Source organism: Castor canadensis, chromosome 10 (assembly GCF_047511655.1).
Source record: "Castor canadensis chromosome 10, mCasCan1.hap1v2, whole genome shotgun sequence".
NCBI classification, from domain to species: domain Eukaryota; kingdom Metazoa; phylum Chordata; class Mammalia; order Rodentia; family Castoridae; genus Castor; species Castor canadensis.
Window position 1 is genome coordinate 136618639 of NC_133395.1, and position 11396 is coordinate 136630034.

Genomic DNA, 11396 nt, shown 5'->3' on the forward strand with positions numbered 1-11396 from the left:
GAGTTCTGTAAAAGTTTCCACCTTTCTCGCTTTCAGCGGATGGTGGGAATGCACTAAGTTCTGGTAGAGCTGGGATTTTCTCCATACATATAGTGTCCCCAGGCTGTGGAGGAGCTCTTTCAGGTCTTTTATGCTAAATTTACTTGTGGGGTTTATACTTTAAATATAAATCCTCCCAGAAAAGAGAGTATCAAATAAAGTATATTTCTCCTGAATATGTCATTTTCTATTGTGATACCTGATTTAATTTTCCATGTATGAGCTGGAATTCCAAGATGGCCTCCAAGTTCACTTAAGTTTGAAACTACGCAGAGTAGATGAGAGAGGAAGTTGTATGACCCAAAAAGAACCTAGAATCTATATTATCTGTCACTTTTTAGGATGTTTGCCAGTCCCTGACTTAAGTCATTTTGAGTTGGGTCTCTTGGGGTATAGACGTGCTCTTCCCTGAGTGTGGACAGGACTTGTGAATATAATGGGATTGCTGTTCCACTGATGGGGTTACATTATTGGAGGCCTTCTTAGCAGGTTGGAGAGAGTCAGTTTCCTACTGGCATTGAAGAAGTGAGGTGTCTTGCATGGCTTTCAGGAGCTGCAAGGACCCCAATTCTGCCAACATTTGCATAGGCCTGGAAGGGGCTCTGAGCTCCAGGAGGGAATAAGTGTGGTGATGCTATGACTGTAGCCTTGTGAGTACCTAAGCAGAGGACCTTATGTCCTGCCTGCACTCCTGACCCTAAGTGTGTGGTATTTTTTACATAGCAATAATAAACTAACAGGGACTATAATGTGAGATGCCTGGCTAGAAGCAACTACTCACACATACCTCATCTTCTTTCCCAGTCTTTGGAAGTAAACCAAGTCTCTTAGGAGACATCTAAAAAAAGAGACATCTCTGGTCTTTGGACACCCTGTGTGACGATACGATGTGTGCTGGAGGCACCTTATGCCTGGAAGGGACCACAGCTAAGGCCACACCTTGCACACAGCTGGGCAGAGCAGATGGAGTGAGTTTACATCCTGGATTAATCTATAGCACTGCTGAATTAACCAAGCCCAAAGCTAACTCTCCCCTGGAACGTCTTGTTACTTATAAGATAATAAATTCATTTATTGTTTAAACTAGAGGCCAGGAAACTATAAAACTGGCTTACCACCTGTTTTTATAAATAAAGCTTTATTAGAACACTGGCATGTTCATCTGTTTATGTATTGCTTTTGTGCTACAACACAGGGTTGAGTAGGAAAGACAAGAGACTATGTCCCACAAAACCAATGATCCTTATTGTTTCTCCCTTATGGGAAAAGTTTGCCAACTCCAAGGTTAAGCCATTTTGAGTTGAGTCTCCTGTTATTTGCAGCTTAAGAGCATTCACAGGATTTTGATCTCTTTCATTCTCATGAAAAGTGAAATATACTAAACTATAATGAGAAATAAAGACCATCTTATACCATATGGGCTGTGAAACCAAAATACCATAACCTGGGAGGCTTATAAACAGAAATTTATGTTCTCATGGTGTTAGAGCTAGGAAATCTAAGACCAATGTACTACAGACTCTGGATCTGGTAAGGGCCCACTTGCTGGTTCACAGACTGTGGTCTTTTCGCTGGGTCCTCACTCGGGATAAAGGGGAACCAGCAACCTCAGACCTTTCATGACTGTGATCCCAATCAGGAGGCCTCTACTAACACCACCACCATAAGGGTTAGGATCTTTACATGTGAATTTGGGAGGGACATAACATTTAGACCATAGGAATGACTATGCATGTTTTTGAATAAAACTTTACTAAAATATAATTAAAATATATCATACTAAGTAAATGTTTACAAACCATCATTTGTACTGCAAGATGAATTTTTACAAAGCAAATATACTTGTATAACCATCACCAAACCTCATAACCCCCTTTAGTCATTATCTTCCCTTCCCCCAAAACAACTTAGACTTCTGTCAGAGTAGATGTCCACAAACTAATTTGGTCTGTCTATGAACTTGGTAACAAATGGATTCCTGTGTGCATCCTTTTGAATCTGGTGAAATTCACCCCTGCTATGCACAGCAGTGGCTCATTCATTCTCATTGCCATGCAATAATCCAGTGCGTGAGTTACTGCATTTTTCCATTCTCCTATTGATGGTGACTTGAGTTGTTCCCAGTTTTTGACTATTCTGAACAGCATTGCTGTGCCAATCTAATTTTTCAATGCACCTTCCTGTTGGAAAAGAATTATGGGTTATTCACACAATGATTTTTACTACAGGTCTGCAACTGATTCAGTGTCACAAGGGAGCTGGGTGTGGTGGTACTTGCCTGTAATTCCAGCACTTGGGAGGCGGAGGCAGGAGAACTTCGAGTTCAAGGCCAGCTTGTGCTACATAGCAAGACCCTGTCTTAAAAAAAAAAAAAAAGTCAGAAAAGTCACAGTTTAAAGGAGAGAAATTCTGTCTTGTTCTCACTTGAACATCAAGATTTAATTTACCAGAGTATTGGACCTAAAAGACCACACACAACCGGATGAAGAACTAATTAACTGAAAGATTAAAACCATTACAAACGAGCTGATTTCCCCTTTAGAGCCCAAGCCATTACTTTAAGGAAGTTTCAAGCTACTGCTTAGAGATGGAGCTTTTTAAGCAGCTGCATTCAAATCAGTGTTTCTTTTGGAATTTAGCTGAGAAGGCTCAGATGGACTGGAATGTCGCTGAGTCACAAAGGCGCCTTTGCTGGGCTGTGCTCCTTACCTTGAGGAAAAAGTGATGAAAAGGGATGGATGGATGGGGTGGCAGGAACTATAGAGCTTCAAAGACTGCAAAAGGCAGAGTTGCAGGGTGAGTTCCAGTGCCTTTTCTACTTAGCAATCCTCCTGCAAAGAAGAGCCACAGAGATTCCAGTTACTTCTGACTGTTCCTTCTGTCTTTCCCCTTCTTCATGTAGGCAGCATTCTGCAGTTGCCTGCAAACGGCATATTTATTTTTATATCTTACCAAGCAGACCACAAGGACTGCACGGAGCACGTAGTTTCTTAAATATATGGGGAAAATAAGGAGAGAAAAACTTTGTAAAAAGCAATAGAAGGAGGCCCATTTTTAGGCGTGTACATTCTTTTCCATTCATCAGTTGTTATCAAACCAGTAGAGAAGATTCAATCTGATAATTTTCAAGATGAGTCACCATTAGCCACAGAGTTCTGGGGTCAAACTCGGGGCTCTGTGGTTTTGAGTTGCTGTCCTCCCAGCAAGATAAGAAATGGAGTTACTTTGGCCTGTCTCTCTAGCCACTATAAAGATTTCTTTAAGAAGGTCTGGTGCCCATGGCTCCCATCTGCAATCCTAGCTTCTTGGGAGGCTGCGATCAGGAGGTCAGGAGGACTGAGGCTCCAGACCAGCCTAGGCAAATAGTTCACAAGACCCCCATCTCCAAAAAATAACCAGAGTAAACTGGACTGGAGGTGTGGCTTAAGCAAAAGTGTGCCTGCTTTGCAAGTGTGTATCTCTGTGTTCAAAAAACCCCAGTCCCAGAAAAAAAAAATTCTAAGAAATTAAATAAGAAAAGCACCTTGCTCCACCCACCCTTGACCATCAGGACTGCTCCACCATCCCCAGCCACCCCCCCCAACAAAAAAAAAAATAAGTTGAAGAAGAAAGCTGGGGTGGGGTTGGGGGGGAGGCTAGGCGGCAGCAGGCCAGTGGTCCTCAGCAGGATCCTCAGAAATTTCACCACTCAAACTTGCAAAGCACAGCGTGTCTTAGAAACCAAGAGTCAGCCCCAGGAGCACTGTGGCTGGCTATAGATCAGGCTTTGTTCTTTGTTCTTCTTCTGTCTTTAGAGGCTTCAGCATCTCCCTCAGTCTCAGAGGGCCAGTAGCAGAGGCCACACAGAGACTACCGGCCATGAGGTAGCACTTCTGGGTGTAGACTTTCCCCAGTCCCTGTCTAGGACAGACGATGAAAGTCTGGAGAGAAAAGAAAGTGCAGAAAAGGATTCTTTATTCTGCCCCTTCAGAACGGAATATTATTACACAGGAGAATGGGGCAGAAAATATTCTGAGCTTTGGAAGCACAGATAGAGAATTGGCTAGTGTGATGCTGTCTGACATTAAATATTCTCCCCCATCAATAAACAAACAAAAAAGTATTCTCATTTTAACTGAGAAAATGCTGTCAGAGGATCTGCCTGGTAGGTTATGGGTACTTTTAGCCTTTTGTAGGTTTTGCTCATTCATCAGTAATCATTTCTGTTTTGCAGAGCTTTTGCCTCTTCAAAGTCATAAGTAGGCTTCTATTTTAATTTTGATAATTTCATTCCCCTCACCCCAAAACAAAACTGTTGAAAGAGAACTGTTTCCTCCCCTTGATCTCCAGGAACATCTATCTTGAGAGGTTTCTGCAGACATTTATTGCTCTTCGTCACACTCCTATCTTGTGCCAGGGCTAAGGTCTGTTACCCCATTTTATGACTGGGGAAACTGAGATAGTGAGTGTTTGAGGGTTTGCTAAGGTCAGTCCCCAAGTCAGAGGCAAACTCACAAGCAGAACAGGGTGTTCCTGGCAGTCTCCCAGGCTCAGCCGTCTCGCCTCTTCTGTTTGAATTGCCTTAAAATAGAACTTTCAAGAATTCTGATGAATACATTGAAACTCCAAGTGCTTTACTTGTTAATCGTGACTTGGTAACTGCATATATTAATGTCCATAGACTTAGGGCCAAAAGCCATTCATTTATTAGATGTTCAGCCTACAAGGGACTATCCTCATTTTTCACTGATTATAAGACACTTCCAAGTAACTGTGTAAGATTACAGTTACATCAGACACCAGAGGAAACTGGGAACTGTCGTCCTTTTGCTGTTTAAGAAACTCAATCTCTCCTCTGTGCAAACTCCTTGCCATGCCTGGCCTCCATAGGGCCTGGATCTCACCTTTCCACCACCTAGTCCCAAGCAGGGACCTTGACTGGTGCTAAGACACTCTCTGTGTTCCGGGTCTCTGACCCCTCTCCTTACCTCACCCACCCTTATCCTTCAAAGTCTCTCTTTATCTTGAAGGTTCATCTGAAGAACACCTCATAAGAGGCCACGCCCTCTTTCCCCAGCACCCCGGTCTCTCTTCCTTTGAAGCCTCTATCTGGCACTATCTTCCCTTACCTCTTGTGTGCTAGCCTTATGCCCTTCCTTTAGATTACAAATTACTTTAGGGAGGAACAGTTTTACTCACCTTTACATAGTCTGACATGGCAGTTTCCCTCTCACAGTAGAGAAACTACTTGCCATAGGGTGGGCAAACTGTTCCCCCAAAAGGACCAGTAAACAAATATTTTAGACTTTGCTGCCACCAGTGATCCACTGCTTCTTCCTTATTTTCTTTTTCTTCTTTGGCAGTACTGGGATTTGAACTCAGGCCTTTGCACTTGCCAGGTAGGTACTCCACCTTTTGAGTCACACTCCAAACCCTTTTTGCTTTGGTAATTTTTGAGATAGGGTCTTGCATTTTGCCCAGGGCCCACCTGGACTGAAATCCTCCTATTTGCTCTTCCCATGTAGCTGGGATGACAGGCATGCACTACAAGGCCCAGCTTTTTTCTGTTGAGATAGGATCTCAAGACCTTGTTTTTGCCTGGGCTAGCCTTGAACCATGACCCAGCCTCCCAAGTAGCTAGGATTACAGGCTTCAATCACCACGCCCAGTCTTTCTTTTCTTTTTTATAACCTTTTAAAAATATAACAGCTACTCTTAGGTCCCAGATCAGCTCGGGGCTGCATTTCTAATACTATGAAAACCCAGTTGCAATACATTTTTATACTCAACTTTTTCTGAGAGAATTTTCTCTGAGGTGACATATGAGAGTATCTGTACTTATTTTAAGACTGAAGACAGTGAAACTATGGACAGACCCCAGCATTTACACATATGGAACTATGAACTTGCAAAGTCCACCCATGCATCCTTTTGCGTCACGAAAGGGCCAAATTCCATCAGCTTTACAAAGATTCTTCCAGAGCTAATGAGGTCTCATGGCTCTTTTAGGAAGTGGGATAATAAAACTAGCTCTGCAGCACTGATAGGATTGTTTTTTTTAAGGTGTTGCAAAATGTTTCATGTGTCCGGTCAATGATTGCTGTAAAGCAGGATCTCGGACAAGTTGACATTTCTAATACCTGAGACTCAAGAAAGAAGGACAAAGAAACGGTCCCCTCAAAGCCTGCCTGACCTGAGTTACCATTCATCATGCCCACATGATGCCATCCACCTAACTGACCCCAAGAACACTGCAAAGTAACAAGCATTAAATGTTTAATCATTTCCTGCATCACGATATTGTAGACTTCCCCATTAACATATCTAACTGAGTTACAGTTCAAACAGCTGGTTTCCATATCAGCAGCTGTTTGGCTTAACATCTTTGCAGCAAAGATGCCATGGGAGTCTGTCAGAAAACCTCATGCTATTATTCCAGCCTGTTTTCCAGAGGAGATCCAGCTGGGAACAGTGTTGACTTGGTATTGCTGATAATTTGCCCGAGTGTATGATTTGTGAAAGTTTTGCAGATAAAATTGTCTGAAAGATGTCACATCTGAAACACCTCTGAACTTCAGGGAAATGTATTTGTGTGTTGGAGGGTATGTCATGATTTTATTAGCTTCTGAAGGCCGTCTTGGTGCATGAGGCTCATACACTACAATGGATGGCTGCTCTGTGTACATTAAAGTCAGAGAGACAGGAATATAAGATATGAGCCTCAAAGACAGCAGTAATTAGAATATATTCTATTCTTCTTCTTGACAGGGAAGCCCCAGAAAGTTCCATTAGCTAGGTGACCAATCAAGGAAGCAGAAAATAGTAAGAAGGAAGGTATAAGATTATCTTTGTTAAAACATTCTTCAAAATTAGAGTTATTTAATACATAATAAGAGTATATGGTGTAAGGCACTAGAGTTTTATTAAAAATAAACTGGTCCTATAAAAAGCAAAGTTGACTTATGGCAAACTTTTAAAATATCTTTGTCCCATTGAAGAACAGTGGGGGCTTGGCTGCTGCGGTTCATGCCTATAGCTTCTGAGGAGGCAGAGAACTGGAGGACTGCAGTTCAAAGCCAGCCCAGGCAAACAGTTCCTGAGACCCTGTCTTGAAAATACCCAACACAAAACAGGCCAGTGGTATGGCTCGAGTGGTAGAGCACCTGCTTAGCAAGTGTAGGGCTCTGAGTTCAAACCCCAATACTGCCAAAAAAAGAAAAATGGGCTTTTGTACTAGAAATAGCCATAACTTAAAAAATATGTTTAGTTTATTTACTTATATTTTATATTTAGAAAATGCCACGAAAGCTAAAATGGATTTTCCCAATGGAAAAGGCACACACTGAAGTTTAACTGATTTAGTTTCCATACTTCCAACAACTCTGGCGAATCACTGCTTCTTAGTCTATTATTATTATTATTGTTATTATTTTGCTAGATGTGTGTTGCATGTTTTGGAAGTGGGTGAGAAGAAGCTATAGAAAATATATTTTCTGCTTTGGTTTTGAATTCTTAGCTTGGGTAGGTGTGAATTCAAGATCTATTAGTTTGAGTCATATGAAATTACTGCTTATTCTGGTAAAATATCAACTTTTGGCAATTTCATAAGTGGTCTCTTTCTACCATTTTGGTGTTTCTTCTTTGTCATCCCAGTGATATGTCTTTTACCCTTGTCAAATGGCCACAGGTAAATGCGACAGTTGTAGGATAATAAAAACATTATTCTTGAGTAACAGGGTAACAGACAATGCTGGATAACAGACAGAAAATAGGTAATGACTGATATTGGATATATGGATGATAGGTCCTAGACAGATAAGTAACAACAGATAATAGATCATAATAGGTGACAGAATTCTGCTCCAAGTATTAGACAATCATAGGACACTCTTTTTCAAAATAAATACTTTTACAAGCATCCTTTCAACCTGCTCTAAGTAGGGGTTTTGGAAACCACTGTGTAGTTCCTCCATGCGCTGATCATACCAATGTAGCTACAGTCCCTCAACACTTACCAAGTGCCAAGCTTGCAACAAAGTGTCCGCATTCTTTTATTTCTTCAAAACTAGTATTAAAATCTCTGTTTTACAGACAAAAGTTTGGGGAGAGTAAGACAGTTACAAACCTGGTGGTTTGGTTAAATGGAGGAAAAGCAGGAGCGAGGGAGGAAAATTGAGACCAGTCAATGTGTACATCCTTAGAGTTAACTAAACACAGCGCTGGTGTCAGTGTCCAGAAATCTCTTCTTACGTGGCTTGGTGGCAACTTGTACTTCTGATCACTGAAATTTGAATTTGAAAATCCTACTTTAGCATGTGGTGAAGTGACTGCAGAATGTAGTTAACCTTTTAGTATTTCACTATCTTTACCTATATAACTATCCACCTCCTGGATTTCTGGAGATTTCCCCTAAGTGACTTCATCAGATGAAGACATGCAAAGTACAATACCTACTTCAAAAAGAGAAAGAACTATTCTTTTGGTTTATAATAATTGCTACTTCTCACTTGTAAGTTTATGGTAACAGATGGACAAGAGAAAAATAAGTCTCTGTAGAAAACATTTTGATAGTGCTATGGTTCGCTCCTGACAAAGCTCATGTTAAGGCTTGGCTCCCAACATAATGGTGTTGAGAGGTAGCAGGAGCTTTGAGAGGTAATTAGATTGTGAAGGGATTAACATAGTTCCCTAGAGAGTGGGTTGGTTCTCATGAGAGAGGGTTGTTATACAGCAAGCCTGGCCCTTCCCCTCACTTTCTTACATACTTGGTTCTCCACACACCAGTTTCCCTCTCTAGCTTTTCCATTCTTCATGGAGCAGCACCACATAGTCCTTACCCCAAGCCAAGCAGATGCTGGTGCTACACTCTTGGACTTCTGGAGCCATGAGTCAAAACAAACCTCTTTTCTTTATAATTCACCCAGTATCAGGTATTTTGTTACAGCAACAGAAAAGGGCTACAACAGATAGACATCAGTGTTATGATTTATAGTTTCTTTTCCTAATATGTACTGTGCAACCAAAATAATAAAAATCTTTCAACTAGAAGATACATTTTTAAAGGCATATAGAATATGAGTAACTTATACTTCTATACATCTACAAAGAGTTAGAAAGAGAAGGCCAGGCACTGTGGCTCAACCTTATAATCCTAGCTAACGTGAAGCAGAGAGTAGAAGGATCATGGTTTGAGGCCAGCACAGCAAAAAGTGCATGAGACCCCATCTCAACAAAGAAAAAGCTGGGTGCGGTGGCACATGTCTTGTCATCCCAGATATACCAGCAAGCACAAATACGGGGATTGTAGTCCAGGCCATCCAAGCATAAAATGAGATCCTATCCCAAAAATAACCAGTGCAGAAAGAGCTGGTGAAGTAGCTCACGTGGTAGAGCACCTGCCTAGCAAGCACAAGACCCTGAGCTTAACAACCCTGCCTACCATACCACCACCACCAAAAAAAAAAAACAAAGTCAGAAAGAAAAACAGAATTACTGCCTCTCTCTCATGAGCATATGTTCATGGGGACCTTGTTACAAAACCTAATCAGCTACGTGAAAGTGATTTAGCTTTCCAAAGACTGCACATGAGTCAACAGTGCAACTAGACAATATTGTCTTAATTCTTCAGGCTACAGAATGGTCCAAAGAAAAGAGAGCTGATTTTTTTAAGTGATAGCAAAAGACATCTTTGAAGACGGCTGAATCTGGGTTGGCAAGGCAAAAAGTCAAACAGCAGATCAAAACAAGAGAAGAAAACTGTGGCTAAAATAAAAGTGATGATATGTTCATCTAATTTAAACATTCAAGTCTGTGTGAATGAATTAAAGAATTTTCTCTGAAAAGCTTCTGGTAATTTCTCACCAGTTGTTAGATAGGCAAAATAATTTAAAACAAACAGTCTGGAGAGGTTGAATTAAGGTCTTGATTTTTAAAAACATTATTAGTAAGCAGATGGTGACTAAAAAAATTATCAAAAAGCAATGATGGTGGGCACTGCCAAATCAAGCTGCCCAGATGGTAAGGCCATTCTTCCTGTATCTCCATCTCACAACCTCTGCGTCTCTATTGTCTGTCATCTCACAGTTTCTACTCCCAACAAGGACCAAGACTGTTTCTGTGGCACACTGGCCACACAGGAGCACCTGGAGAGAAGAAAGTCAAGATAAACACCCATTCTTGGGATCCCAGGACTACTTACATGGTTCGTGTACACAACTAGACTCTGTTCTACAAAATGTTCATGAAAACATTCTATGACAACAATTCAAACACTTTTCTCTAAACTCCTCAACTCACTTTTCTTGATTAGCTAGTTTACAAAAGCACATAATTGATCGGTGAAAAACACAAGACTTGACTAATGAGTGAGCTGGGAATGGGCTTGTGGTATCCAAGGAGCAACTTATCATACAAATAAGCTGGAACAATGACTCCAGCTGGGAAAAGAACACAGTTGGAACAAGCAGTTGCCTAGGGGCAGTAAATTACCAGGGCAGCAGACTCTCCCAGTGGCTTCTGTGGGAGCAAATACAGCCTTTGAATTTAGATATTACCCACTTGACTGGGGTAGTTAGATCTGTAGAGCAGCTACTGGTGGGAGAAGAGAAGCAGCCACCCACTGGGCTCCATGGGTGGATGACAGATGTCTTTAAAAGTGAATATTCAGAGTTCAAGGTGCAATCTGATGCTTAATGCTCCCCTGTATGTCTCTATAGGCATCCACAGCATGGCCTCGAAGCTAAGTTTATTTCCTACTCCTCTGCAGTCCAGCACAGACTGCTGACTATAAGCCAACCACAACCTCCAGGTAGCAATGATTCATCTCTGTTCTGGCTGCTAGGAAGCTTAGCACCCCTGCTCTTCTGCCCTCCATCTCCCTGAGCTGGGCTGTTGGATGTCTATGTCTGGCAGATCATCGTATTTTCTTATCCATATTTTTTTTTTCTTTCCTCAAACTCATGCCATCTTGTTTTATTCTTGGACAGGGTGTGTATTTGTATAAACTGCTTCAAATCCTGGTATGGAAGCTGAAAACAGATGAATACATAAAATATAATATTAAGACAGTGAAATCTCAGAGTCCTTTTGGCTAAGCAGAGATGTCATGTGTTTAAATGATTAACCCTGGAGACTGTACGTGTAAGTAGACCCCATGAGATGCAGAACTCTTGAACTCAGGGTAAAGGAGAATGCATGAATGATCTGAAGAGAAGGGTCTGCTGGCTGGCTGCAATATTAATTCAAGTCTACAAGAAATACTTCTACTTCCTTTGTTAAGCTCTTTGGTTGTTATGAAGGTGACATAATGAAACCAAATATTGTTTGAAGATGGGAGGGCAGGAGGAAGAAAGGTTAAGGTAATATAATACAGGGGGTGA

The 11396-nt window shown here is 41.3% G+C and overlaps 1 long non-coding RNA gene across 1 annotated transcript; it reads right to left on the bottom strand.

The window, feature by feature from the left end:
* Nucleotides 1-1114: 1114 nt before the first annotated feature.
* On the bottom strand, nucleotides 1115-3521 carry LOC141411350 (uncharacterized). The gene is made up of 3 exons (XR_012436112.1): nucleotides 2749-3521; nucleotides 2318-2397; nucleotides 1115-2219 (listed from the first exon to the last, which is right to left on the bottom strand). It is a non-coding gene; the product is annotated as an uncharacterized lncRNA (long non-coding RNA).
* Between the last annotated feature and the right edge of the window lie 7875 nt (nucleotides 3522-11396).